Source organism: Mus musculus, chromosome 9 (assembly GCF_000001635.26).
Source record: "Mus musculus strain C57BL/6J chromosome 9, GRCm38.p6 C57BL/6J".
Classification (NCBI taxonomy): Eukaryota; Metazoa; Chordata; class Mammalia; order Rodentia; family Muridae; genus Mus; species Mus musculus.
This window is the reverse complement of record NC_000075.6, coordinates 101,436,929-101,451,044: the sequence shown is the minus strand read 5'-3', so window position 1 is coordinate 101,451,044 and position 14,116 is coordinate 101,436,929. Positions and strand designations below refer to the sequence as shown.

At 47.3% G+C, this 14,116-nt stretch overlaps 1 pseudogene; it reads left to right on the top strand.

Moving 5' to 3' along the window:
- The first annotated feature begins 1,702 nt into the window (after positions 1-1,702).
- On the top strand, positions 1,703-2,577 carry Gm5161 (annotated as a pseudogene).
- The last annotated feature ends 11,539 nt before the right edge of the window (positions 2,578-14,116 follow it).

Below are 14,116 nucleotides of genomic sequence, written 5' to 3'. Positions count from 1 at the left end.
CTTTCCAGAACTATGGCCCTGAGTTGATGAACCCTTACTACCATGCATCATACAAGACTCCGCATATGTGTTACCCAACTGAATCCATACAATGTCTTTATAAGATGAAAACTATTATATCATCCATTTCCCTGGGCTGAATTGAGGCTTAAAGAAGTGGAAGAGGTTGTCCAGGAAGACATGGTCAAGTGAAGGACCTATGATATGGAGATAGCCTCCAGAGAAACCTCTTCCCTTGGACACCTTAAAACTCTGGTGACAGCTGCTAACGTCACTGGAAAAGGATGAAGGCGAGCTAACACAGTCCCTGAGGGCAGATGCAGTTCCTACGGAAGGGTTAAGCAGAGAGTGAGACATGGCTGGGCTCACCGGGTGGAGAAGGGAGACACCACATCCATCGGCCCTGCCTCTAAGTCCTCATTGTGTGTTGCCTTGGGGTTTTCATTCCAGAATAAGAAGATTAAAGAGATCCACCCTCCATGTGCTCAGAACTTATTCTACAAACGTTGTATTTTTCTGGTTACCAAATCAGCTTCATCACTTCAAGCCCAATTAGGACCTGGCCTCAGTCATCACAGCGGATCCTCAGTTTCCATCCTCGGTTCAGCAATGGTCCTTACCTCCCCTGAGTAATAGGTACCAGGCATGAAGACTTGCACTAGTTAACAGGAGAAGGGAAGGTAGCCAGAGGAGCATGCACAGGAAATGCCTGGGTTGCATGGCTTGCATGTGCACACATTCCACAGAGCACACACCAGTCTGCAGCCAGTGCTCCATGTTTGCCCTTCTCAAATCACCCATATGGAACTCTATAGAGGACCTTCAAGTTGGAGCTTGAAGGTTGGGCAAAAATCTGGTGTGAGAATATCCCAAGTGGAAATGGATATGCCGGAGGCAAAGGCAAGAGCTGTGCCCCAGACTCAGCCGAAACAGTTTGTGCAGGCAAGGAGGAGAAAGGAATCTTGATGGTGCAGGCTAAGGTGGAGAGAAACAATGTAACTGAACGCAAGAGGAAGGAGCTGGAGGTTCAGTTCAAAGGGAATGGGCAGCCACCGCAGGCTCCCAAGAGACGGGACAGCTTAAGAAGGATCTCCTGGAAAAAACAAGAGTATTTAAAAATTACTTATGTGCTAAGGGGATGCCAATCCTAACATCTGGGCTAAAACCCAAACTGAATATTTTAATTGAGAAGTCAAAATATTTGAAACCAGAACTCATAGAGAACACACCTTAAACCTCTTGCTCTAGATTCTTCCACATCAACACTTCCAAAAGCAGTAACGCATAGTATTCGTTCCAAAAAAAAGGAAGGCTGGCGTAACTAAAGCAAAACAACATGAGAGCGGAAGTTAGGAGGCCGAAGAAAGGGTTTTGAGCTTTAGAGTTCTTATTGCTATTACAGAAGACCCAGGTTCATTTCTCAGCTCCCACATGGTGGCTCACAATGGCTTACAACCTCAGTACCAGGGGATCTGATGCCCTCTTCTCTCCTCTTCAGGTACACAAGTTATGCAATACATACATCAGGCAAAACACTAAAAGATACACAAAAATAAAAAGTAATAAATAGTTTACCCGACTTCCTCTTGGAAGAAAGAGCCCTGAGCAGAGCCCATCAGCCCTTTGGAACAAAGAATTTGGGAAACTTAGGGCTAAAGTCACTTTTTCCTCCTCTTTAAGCCTTACCTGAACATCTCACACCATGGCAGTTCCCGAGACCCGTCCCAACCACACTATTTATATCAACAGTCTCAACGAGAAGATCAAGAAAGATGAGCTCAAGAAGTCCCCGTATGCCATCTTCTCCCAGTTTGGCCAGATCCTGGATATCCTGGTGTCTCAGAGCCTGAAGATGAGGGGCCAGTCCTTCGTCATCTTCAAGGAGGTCAGCAGCACCATCAACGCCCTGCGCTCCATGCAGGGCTTCCCCTTCTACGGCAAGCCCATGCATATCCAGTACGCAAAGACTGACTCGGACATCATTGCCAAGATGAAGGGCACCTTTGTGGAGAGAGATCGCAAACGAGAGAAGAGGAAGCCCAAGAGTCAGGAGAAACCTGCTGTCAAAAAAGGCTGTTCAGGGTGGGGCAGTGCCCCCGTGGTGGGTGCTGTCCAGCCTGTACCGGGCATGCCACCGATGCCTCAGGCACCCCGTGTTATGCACCACATGCCAGGACAGCCTCCCTACATGCGACCACCTGGCATGATCCTGCCACCAGGCCTCCCTCCTGGCCAGATCCCCTCTAGGGCCATGCCCCCACAGCAGCTCATACCTGGGCAGATGCCGCATGCGCAGCCTCTCTCCGAGAATCCACCCAATCACATCCTGTTCCTCACCAACCTGCCTGAGGAGACCAACGAGCTCATGCTCTCCATGCTTTTCACCCAGTTCCCTGGCTTCAAGGAGGTGCGTCTGGTCCCTGGGCGCCATGACATCGACTTCGTGGAGTTTGACAATGAAGTGCAGGCTGGAGCAGCACGAGATGTCCTGCAAGGCTTTAAGATCACACAGAACAATGCTATGAAGATCTCTTTTGCCAAGAAGTAGCACCTTCCCCTATGGAGTACCCCAGTCCCCTCCCCCATTCTTTGGCTCAGTCCCTGAAGGTAAGTCCCCCTTGGGGGCCTTCTCAGAGCCGTGTGAGTGTGTGGTTGCCACACAGCATTGTACCCAGAGTCTGTCCCCAGAAATTGCACCTGGCGCTGTTAGGTTGTGATTAAAGTGAGTTTTTGAGGTTTGGGTTTTTTTTGTTTTTTTTTTTTAAAGGTAATAAATACATAAAAAGTAAATGTTTTTTTTTAAATAGTAGCTAGCTATAGGCCAGAAATTAAATTATATATAAATATCCTATTCCTTAATCCTTTCAAAAATCTGTGTGGTAAACGTTATTAATATCTCCATTTTACAGATGATAATTTGAGGCAGGTGTTATGACTAAACTGTTTACAGTATATAGAAGGAACGCAGGTTCATCCTGCTCTCTCAAGTCAGAGTTCCTAACCATAGAAACCAGTATATGTTATAGCTTAGAAAGACCAAGTAAAATGAAATTCACCATTTTCTCTCCTACAGGCATGCTCAGGCTTGCCATTCATTCTCCCCGACCACCACCACTTCAGCTGAGATATACTGGACACACCAATAAGCAATCTAATACATTACCTCTCCCTCTATCACCTGCTTCAGGACAGGAGGCCTCATAGTGAACACCAGGAATCAGGGCAGAAGCAGAGAGATGAACGGAGGCATCAGAGTCATGGTGGCCTTCTCATCCAGAAGAAGAGGAAGGAGGCGGGGAGTAGCTGAGCTCAGGGAGTAGCTGAGCTTTCACTTACTTCTCCAGGCCATCAATCTTTGTCTGTCTTTGTGGCCAGGGCCAAGAATTCTTCCTATGATCCCAGACCAAAGGAGTCGTCCCAAAAAAATCCCAGACCAAAGGCCACGGAAAGGAACCAGACTGGCCATGGGCGGTTGGAGCAGGTGCTATTTGCTGTATACCGAGTAAAAGATGTCAGTATTTTAGTTACCAGTCCTAGAAATCATCACATTCTTGCTCTACTAAGCTTCTTGAACATCCCAAAGCCCATTTTTTCTGGATCTGTTTGGGTTGATAGGACCATTCTAGGATCTCAGCAGGACAGATCTCAGCATCTCCGTCTGGAATTCAAACAGTAAGTACAGGAGCTGCTTCTAGAAGATCTGATCCAGCACTCACAGGGTTACCACAAGAATGAGGTTCTTTCCAGAGCCAAGATTCGTCCCCACTGGTCTCACCGCCTTACAGGAAGCAGAGGTCATAAGGGGTCTTGCTGCCTTACAGGAAGCAAAGATCATAAGGGGTGTGAATTTCTACCCAGACTTGCCTCCTCATTTCTCAGTGGCACTCTCTCAGATAAGCGGTACCCACCTCACAAGCAGGATGTGAAGACCTAAGAGACAATTCCTCAGTGTCCTTCCTCCTCACACCCAACAGGAAGTGACCACTCACAGCTCTGACCCTTCTCTGAGCCAGCTCACCTTCACTGACCTCTCAGCTCCTTCACATCCCAAAGCATCAGTCTTAAACAACTTTCCCTCCTGAGAAGCATGGGGGAAAGAGAAGTAAGAAAGCCAGCCACAGACTGGGCTGAGATTGAAGGCCAGAAGCCTTATTCTGAGCAATAACTGAAAGCTAAGAAACAGGGATTGTGCCTGTCCTCTCAGCATCCACCCATCCCTTCAGTACCACCATCCCCAAGTGGGCCCCTATGTGTGGTGCTAAGCCTGGCTCCTCTGCTTAGAGATGAGCAGGTGGCCTGGGATGTCAATCAAACATTCTATCCTGTGGACCACAGTGATTAGTTCAGGGATGGACACATGACCTAAGCTTTTCAGTGGGATTCAATTTGGGTTTTTATGCAAATACAAGTAAAAAGTTTTCTTTTCAGTAGGCTTGAAGTTAGGAGTTTGTGAAGCTGAGGATTCAAGCTGGGGACCATCACATGGACAGAGTCTACACACGGTCCAACAGCAAGGATAATGGAGCTGAGATTAGAAATGGCAGCCTCCCAATAGCACTGCCTGAGTCCCTGAAGGCAGCCAAAGCAGACTATGAGTTACATGTGTGCTAAAGCAAACATATATACTTAACTAGTTAAGTGCATTACATAAACGCACATCTGAGTCACCACTGCACAATGTGTTGGGGAGGGGGGTAGGGACAAATGCTACTTATGCACAGGTGAGAAGAAAAATGTTAAAAACCTTTCATCAACAATTTTCTGATATAACAGAACTCCCCTTTGCAAATACACACACCATTGCAAACTGCCCTGACACATCCTACACACATACCCATGCCCCCTACACATATTATCCATGTCCCACATACACACATGTGCATACGTGTGCTACCTAACCATGTTGTACATCATCCATACCACACACATACACAGCTCCGGCTTTGGGTATCTCATTGCTTCCGTCCCAGTGCCAGGGCCCCACCCACAGTTCTCTTCCCAGCATCCCCCCCCCCGACTTGCTGCCTGCCATGCCTTCCTCTCCCTCAGCCATACAGAACAAAGCTGCTCTCTCAGAAAGCTGTCTGTGACTCATCCCATCCCATCCCTGCCAAGTTTCCATCACCAGTTGGCTATTTTATGCTTCCAGAAGGAATAATTTGCATTTGCACCCTGCATGGGTTTGTACATGTTTGAACATTTTTTAAGAGGCAGCATATTGAGGAGGGTGAGGAAGTTGGGCTGCGTTCAAATCCAGCTGCACCTTAATCTACTGTGAGAATCCTTATGATCCGTGGATTCCTTATCTGTGGGCCAGGGGATCTTACCACAAGCCTCCTTCCTTCCCTGGGAGCTCACAGAGAATGGAGGGATGGCTCCTTCAGTTGTGAAGATCAGAAGGACCTGCCAGTATATTATAATATTCTCAGACTTCTACCCCAGCCCTCTTGCCCAACCCACTGTCTAGGCCATTTCTTCTGTTTGTTGTACTGTTGGCTGTCCAGTAGTAACTGACTCAGACCCTACCCTCTGTGAGTTGAGAGCCTTGGGAGTTACCAACTCCCAGCCACCAGCAGTGTCAGAAGGCTGAATTTCAATCTTACATCTGTTTAGGTGGGTCCCTTGCAGTATGACACACTCAAGGAAGCCGGAAAGAGAAACTTTCAATGTTGGCCTTTAACAGACCTCACCCTTGGCTTTCCATGGAGGAGTTAGGAACTGCTAATCTAGACAGAGAAATATGCCAAATGATTTTTGCCTAAAGTGAGGTAATCACAGTGCTAACTGGACATATAAAGACATCAACAATCCATCACAAGGATTATGGGAGGGACCAGATCAACTGGTGTTCCCCAAGAAGACTGCAACAATGAGACAAGGTTTCTTTGTCTTCCATGCTAGAGAAGGGGCAGGCCAGATACAAAAAGTACGCAGCTGATAGACACTACGGGCTGAAATATGTCCAGTTAGCACTGTGATTACCTCGCCCTGCCCACTTCTCTGCTCAGAGGAGGTCACACAGAGAAAGGGAAGCAACTGAGCCCATCTGTGTAAAGAAATGTGACATTATGTCATATATAAGAACTGGGAGGGGGTTACTATCACAGTAGGTTTGGGTAAGAAAAGCAATGCTTGAACTGAGCCAGAAGTTGGAGGTTGGTGACCATGGATGGAACAGAAAGAAATATAAAATTAAAAGATGGCCTGTCTGTGGTAATTTGAATGAGAACAGCCCCACAGACCCCTAGGGACTGGCACTGTAAGGAGGTGTGGCCTTGTTGGAGTAGGTGTAGTGTTGTTGGAGGAAGTGTGTCACTGGGCTTTGAGGTCAGGCCTAGTGTCACTCTCTCTTCCTACTGCCTGCTGATCCAGATGTAGAACTCTGAGCCTCTTCTCCAGCACCATGTCTGCCTGCCTGCTGCCATGCTTCCTGCCATGCTGATAATGAACTGAACCTCTGAATTGCAAGTGAGCACCATTTAACTGCTTTCCTTTATAAGAGCTGCTGTGGTCCTGGAGTCTCTTCACAGCAATAGAAGCCCTAACTAAGACACTGTCTATACTGAAATTCATCTAATCTGCCAGGTAGAAATTAAGAGATGAGGAAAAGGGAAAGGACGTCAAACGCAATACAGGAGCAAAATTAAGTGAAGATTGGCAAGTAGATCATGATGACCAGAGCAGAGTCCAGTAAAGAGAAGGAGCAGAGGGTCCTGGCCCCTGGATGCTCCACTGAGAGGAACACACTTCATCCTGCAAGCAATGGCAGGAGCCCCTAAAAAAGGCCCCTGATGTGATCATGGGCAGATTCTTCCAATGGAAGAATCTGAGAAATAAAACAGCTAGGACTTCACAGAAGAAAGCATCCGAAAGGAGACAAGGAGCTGGCGGAGGAGACCTCGGAAAGAGCTCTCCTCTCAACTCACCTCCATAGCTAAAGCCACTCTGTCTCTTTCCTTCTTCTTTTACCTCACACGTGTTGATTCTTCTTGGAAGTCCTATCTAGATCACTCTTCTGGCCTCTCCTCTCTCTGTGAGCCCTAGGGAACCAGCAGCAATAGCATCATTTGAGGACTTGGTAGAGATGTAAGTTCTTGGGTCCAATATCGGGCCTGTTGGATTAGAAACTGTGCGGGTGAGACCAGTGATGCTGCTTCAGTGATCTCTCCATCATTCTGATTCTCAGTCAAGTCAGAGGACAACTTAGGTTTAGTTGGGAGGGAGGGGAACAGAGAGGGACAAAGAAGGAGCTGGAAATGTAGCTGAGTTTGTAGTTTTCTCCTAACATGCTTGAAGCCCTGGGTTCCATCTCCACACACTGAATTTGGTGGTACACACCTTTAATCCCAGCACTGAGGATACGAAGGCAAGAGGATCAGAAGTTCAAGGTCACCCTCCACTGTTTAGCAAGGTCAAGGTCGGCCAGGGACACATGAGAAACTGTGTCTTGTTCTGTTTTGCTTTTAAAGAAGAAGGGGTTTTTTTAAAGGAGGAAAGGAAAAGGCAGAAATGAAAAAGAAAGAAAACATGGTCCCAGCACAAAGCAGTTGAATCAAAATTTCCAAGCATAGCCCGTGGTGAGAGATTTATAATGTGTACTCCGGTCTGAAAAACCTGCTGACCTAGTGCAGGTACTTTTCTGACTTTAATGGTCCCCCATGAACCCCTGGGGACCTTGTTAAAGGTGGAAATGCAGATGATTCTACTTTTCTGACTAGGAACTAGCTGTGCCACTGGTCTGAAGACCCCAGTGCACTTGGTCGTAATCTCACTGAGTCTGAGACAGTTGGAGGTCTTGCTTTCATACACCTTCTCCAGAAGTCCCTGACTTAGTGTCCATCTCAGACGAGAGTTTGGTTCTTGCCTCCCCTTGTGGGTAGAAATGTCCAGGGAAGAACCACCTCCTGCTCCCCCTCCCTCTTCACTCATCCTGAGACAGTCTGCCCACATTCTTGCTTCCTATCTCCTGGGACCATCATCCACAAAACCTGTAAGAGCATTCCCACCTGGCACTTGTCTAGCTGGTAGCTCTGAACCGAAACCTACAAGCCCACATATATTTCTGTCAACTTTCATCTTAGTGGTTTCAAACCCCATGCTAGCCTGCCATAATCACTTTGAACCATTCTACATCTTGGTGGTAGAGTTTTCTTAGCCAGTTCTCTATTATCCACGAATTCAAAAACCATTGTATGAGGTCTGCGGTAATTACACAACCCTGGACTGGGGACTCAGAAGGGAGGCTCGGCCTTAATTTGACTATAAGAAGGTCTGCAACTTCTCTGGTCCTCACCGTGCAGACTCTGTGGTTCAAATGTCTACAAATCATAAACCATTTAAGCATTTAGGATGTAAACGCAAACATCTTAGTTTAAAACCTTGTTTTGCCACTTACATGATATACGACATTGAGAAAGTCACTTAGCCTGCCCACATATTAGTTTCCTCACCTATAAAATCAGTGCTGTTATAAATACTACTATATAAGCCAATAAGCACACTACTTGAGAATATAGTCATTTATAGTACTTATATAAAATATATAAGTAAATAATTATAAGTATATAAGCTAAAGCATATTATAGCTAAAATGATAGTATCTGCCTTATGGGGTTAAAAGTACTAATAGAATAAGTTCATGCAGTGTGTTCAGCTCCACCCTGGCATATAAACATATATCCAGTAAATGTTACTATTTTACGTGACAAGAACTAGTTTTAAAAATATTAATAGTATAGAACCAGAAGTGAATAAAAATCCAAGGCCGACCTCGTAATAATTCTCTGGAAATGGTAAGCAGATGTGCTGTTTGCTAAGACCCTGTTCTTGTTTACTTCATGGTCCCAACATGATTATTAAATCATGTCACATACTAGACAGAGGTACGCTAGCAGGAAAGATGGGCTGCCCCCTTCAAGGAGTATTCTCATGTGTTTCAACCATCTTGACCAAAGACTGGGGAGGTTAGCAGAAGAGTCCAGCTGTTTCCACCAACAAATACACCCTTCACCACTCATCTTTGGCTCCTGAATCCCCAATCCCTCAGACTAAAAAGATTCTTGGCAGCCTCTGCTGCCCAATCGATCCACCTCTTCCCATTCTCTTCTGAGGTGCTCTTTCCCTTAAAACCCTTCCAATCCCACTTCAGTGCCCGCTTCCCTATCGGGAGACCTTGTGCACTGCCTAGATCTCTGTGGTCCTGACCCCAGCAGTGACACAATTATACTCAAGGTCTGTTTTGTTTTGTTTTTCTATCTTAACCCCAGATCATGTGACTACAAGGTATCTAGCTCACTCAAGCCAGACTCAACAAAGATGTGCCCTGACCCCAGGCACGTCTACATGAAAAGACTCTGAAGTACTCCGATCAGAACACAGGATGAACATAGTGAGTCCACAGTGGATTCTAATGATCTGTCTTTCCCCTGTATTCATAAGCCAGTTCATTCTCAACTGTGGGCTGGGGAGGGTCTCTGGCTTCAATTCTATGGGCTTTTACCTCTCTGTCCCCTCCACAAGGTATAAAAGCCTGTTCTCCCAACTGGGGGCTATTACCACTTCTCCCCTCAGTGCTCAGGATATCTTCCAAGTCCCTCTGTGTCCAGCCTATAAGGAAAATGGTGTAGCTCCCAGATGTATCCTCTTCAGTTCTCCTACAGGCACCACAGGCCTCCTCTTGCTTACCCTTCTCTGGTTCCCTCCTCCTGAGCTCCTGTTTCTCCTCCATCCCACTCTACAGTCAACCTGCCCCTTCCCATGCTCTCCTGCCCCTCTGCTCACCCTGCCTCTTTTTGGTGAGGACAGTCCTGAGACCACAGTATCTACATCTAGCAGACCTAGGCTGGCACCCCAGGGTTCTCCTGCAGCTGTGTATCCCCTTGTGTCATTTCCTGTCAGAAAACAGTCAAAAGAATGACCCATGGTGGACAATGCCTTGGGGAACCATGAGAAGGCTCCAGGAGACCAGGCAGAGGGCCCTTTACCTCAAGGGCATTTTGTTCCCTGGATTGTTCTTGGATGTGACTTTGTACCCTCCTGTAACAAACACTTACATTCAACTTATAGGACATGTTTATTCTCCGATGTCAGAACATAGCTATAGAACCCAATCTGGTCGGTGAACCCTGAATCTAGATATGGCCTTCTGCCACATTTTCCTGTTTTCCCAAATATAATCTATAGTAGGTGTCAGGTAATTGTGTTTAAATTGCTCTGTCCTGAGAAAGTTCTAGGAAAGGGCTGCTCTGTCAATATTTAGTATGAGCTTACTGACGCTTATTTACATGTTGTTTTCTGACCACATAAAACAGATCTGCATAGGTTGGCAAAAGTCAACGGTTTCCTACCACCCCCTAGCTGTGTCTCTGTATCTTCCGGAAGCTCTCATCTCCTCTGTGGCCCTGCCCTCTCATAGCCTATGAGAAGAGTGAGCACGGTGGAAGAGTGGACCAGAGGATTGAAGGGGCAGAAAAGGCTTGCCAGCTCTTACAGCAACTTGTAGGTTCCATTTTTGGTGTAGCACAGCATGTTTCTGGTCCTCCAAGCTTCAAAGCAGTCCACATCTGACACAGAGAGTAATATCTTCCAGACCCACAGTACCTAGGGCCCTAGGGACATCCTGGTACCTCAGAGCCTCCCTGCCGGAAGGCGCTAATCCCTCCATAGATCCTCCCAGCAGAAGGCCATGAAGAAGTAAAACCAGGAAGACAAAGGCCCACTTCTTCCTGTGCTGAAATTACCTCAGAGCATGGGCTGGGCTCAGGACCCTCCTGCCCTCTCTTGGCAGACAGTGTCCTCTCTCATAGACCAACTCACTTCTCACACAAGAAGTCAAGAAATCCCTCCTAACTTTCCTCATTGTCCACTGATGACTCCACACATCCAGCGGCTACTGTGTCCCAGGCAAAGATAGACATCCTTGCCGCAGGCTTCAGGACTTCAAAATCTAGCTATTCTACTGGCTTCCGCTGGCTCCAGCTGGCTTCCGCTGGCTCCAGCTGGCTTCCTCTGGCTTCTGAAACCCTGTTCATGTCTTTTCTCTTTCCTTCTGAGATTAAACCACCTACAGCCAAGTGCATCATGAGACATCCTATCTGCTGAGGCTGAGAGACTCATTCTGGAAGGGGCCGTCACCCTAGCTCAATTACAATATTCATTTATTCATTCGTTCATTCCACAAATATTTGTTCAGAATTTATTATGCACTGTGCAGACACCTAGCGTGGCACTAAACAAAGCAAGCCTCTCCCATGCATAGCGGACCTCACAGGGACAGGGGGAGAAGCTAAACAAACAAATCCTAAACTGACATTGTTGTCAAAAAAAAAAAAAAAACAAAAAACCTAAGCTGCAAAGAACAGACAATTATAGAATTAATTGATCTCTCTCTCTCTCTCTCTCTCTCTCTCTCTCTCTCTCTCTCTCTCTCTGTGTGTGTGTGTGTGTGTGTGTATGTGTGTGTGTGTGTGTGTGTGTGTGTGTGTGTGTGTGTGTGTGTGTGTGTGTGTGTGAGTGTGTGGTCTGTAGGCCACAGGATACTGGCGTGTCACTCCATAGATAACAACCACGTTTTTCTTAAACAAGATCTCTTCTTCACTGGAGTTCACCAAATAGTCCAGACTAGCTGGAGGTCTGTCTGTCTTTCCTCCCCCAGCATCGGAACTGCAAGTGAACACTGCTACTCCATCTTTAAAAAACAAAACAAAAACAACAAACAAACAAAAAAACCATGGGTCCCAAGGGCTGAACCTGGTCTTCATGCTTACAGGACAAGCACTTTACCAACTGAGCTATCTCCCCAATCTCAAGAAAATATTTTGAGGCCGAGCCCTGAAGGAAGATCGGGACTTACTGGGAGAGGGGAGGGGAGGCCATTTCTCCCACCTGCCACCTCTAGTAACCCTCCTCTTCCTCACTTCCTCACTTCCTCACTCGGCATAGAGCACACTTCCTCCAGCCACTGCTGGGAGATCGCTCCTTTCTCTTCAGTAATAGCAGCTCAGCTCTGCAGAGCCTTTTCCCGGAAGCTGGGTGTTCCTCCAGAGCCAGCCCTCGCAATCAAAGACCTGTTCTCAGGCCCGGGAAGGAAGCTCAGACAGCTATTCCCAGAAGTCACTGGTTGCAGTACCACACAGATGCCTCCAGACAGCAGTTCTGTATTGACCACATTAAGAATGATGGTGGCAATAACGTTCTATTAGCCATCTGGAGCAGTCGTGCACTCTCCAGGGCTAGTTGCTTGGTCACTGATGGCTGCCGACAGATGTGAGCCGAGATCGGTTCTCAGAGACAGGAGAGGGTAGACTGTCTGGAATGGAGGTCAGTTAGAGGGGGAATTCCAGCAGTGGCCAATCCTAATGGCAGGGTACCAGCATACGCTGGCCAAGAAGCTGTGGGCGAATTCTGCTTCTGTTTTAGATACAATCTTGAAAAAAGCATGAGAGGGATTATTCAGAAGACATCTCACCTCTCCTTGGATAAACACGAAGAGCCATAAAAGGACATAGCAAAGCTAATGTCCTGCCCCTGGGCTATTCCCTGACTCCCACACTTGAAGCTTCATCTTTTAGAAGTCCAGCAAGCCTGTGCCCAAACTCCAGCATGGCCATATAACTGGCTATTTGACCTTGGAAATTACATAAACACTCTGTCTCTCCTCTATACACCAAATGCAACAGTCCCTCCCATCGCCAGCCTCTAGGACAGTGTTCTCAACCTGTGGCTCGAGACCCCTGTGGACCATCAGAAAACTTCACATTAGGATTCATAACAGCAACACAATTATAGTTATAAAGTAGGCATGGAAGTCATCTTATGACTAGGGGTTACCCCAACATGAGGAATTGTATTAAAGGGGCGCAGCATTAGGAAGGTTGAGCAACACTGCTCTAAGAGGATGAAAAGGTATGGAGGGGGTTGAGCATCTCCACCATACCCTCGACCCTTTCAAGGCCTCATAAATACACAGCATTGTACTTTTCTCTTGGCCAGAGGTGGGTGGCGTTGCAGTTGAGACAGGCAGCTAGTGAAACACACAAGAGCCTTTTCGTCTCAGTGCCGATTGGCTGCTTCCATTCTACAGCTAAGGGCCCAGTTGATCTTCAGCCACGCAGTTCTCCGGGAGGCAGGATGTGCTTCCATCCTCCACCTCATGAGAGGGAATCAACAAGAGCTCAGGCACAGGTGTCACTATGATTTATGGAGTAATTAATAAACAATTAAGGTGTCTCTGAGCACAATTACACATTTTATTTCAGCCACCGTGTATGGCGGTGGCTTGGTCTGCTCACAATCAGTGCAGGGAACAGTGACAAGCCCATGGTGGTGGGAGATCTGGAAGGAAGTTAGGGTTATATGTAAAGCCAGCACGTGGGGAGGGACAGCAAAAGGCATAATGGCCAATGTGATATCCTCAAAGGCATTCTAGGGACATGATCCCATTGTTTTCTACCACAGCATGTCACTGCATGAGCTGTGCACCAACTGAGAGACAGAAAACCTTTCCAAGATCTGTGCACAAGATGCCCAGCGCCCAGAGCCACCTTGTCATTCCTGACTGTACACTTCCCAGGCTCGTGTGTAGCGTAGTTTCTTACCAGAGCCACCTGCCTGTGCCTGTCTTGAGGGCAGCAACCTCCCCAGTATCTTAGCCAACAAGACTCCCTCATACCCTACAGTCTCGTGAACTTGTCCCTTTTAGGGCATTCCCAGGGAATTCTAAGAGGTGCATTCCCACCAGGCTCCCCACACATGTGGTTCCATCTTCAAATCCTTTCCAGCTACTTTCTAAACATCCCAGGTATCCACCACCCTCAACCTGCCCACCCTCACTCCATCTCAAGACCCTCTCACAGATCCTCATTGCCTTTAAAATAATGACTAAAAGCTAAGGCAGCCTGTATGTCTGCCAGTTCCTCTCTAACCATAGTATCTCACTATCTCACCATCTCCCCTCTCCTGTGGTGGCATGGCCTACTCTTCCTCCTCCTCCTCTCCTTCTTCTCCTCCCCCTCCTCCTCCTCCTCTTCCTCTCCCTTCTCCTCCTCCTCTCCTCCTCTTCCTCCTCTTCCTCCTCTCCTTTTCCTCCTCTTCCTCTTCCTCCCCCTCCTCCTCCTCC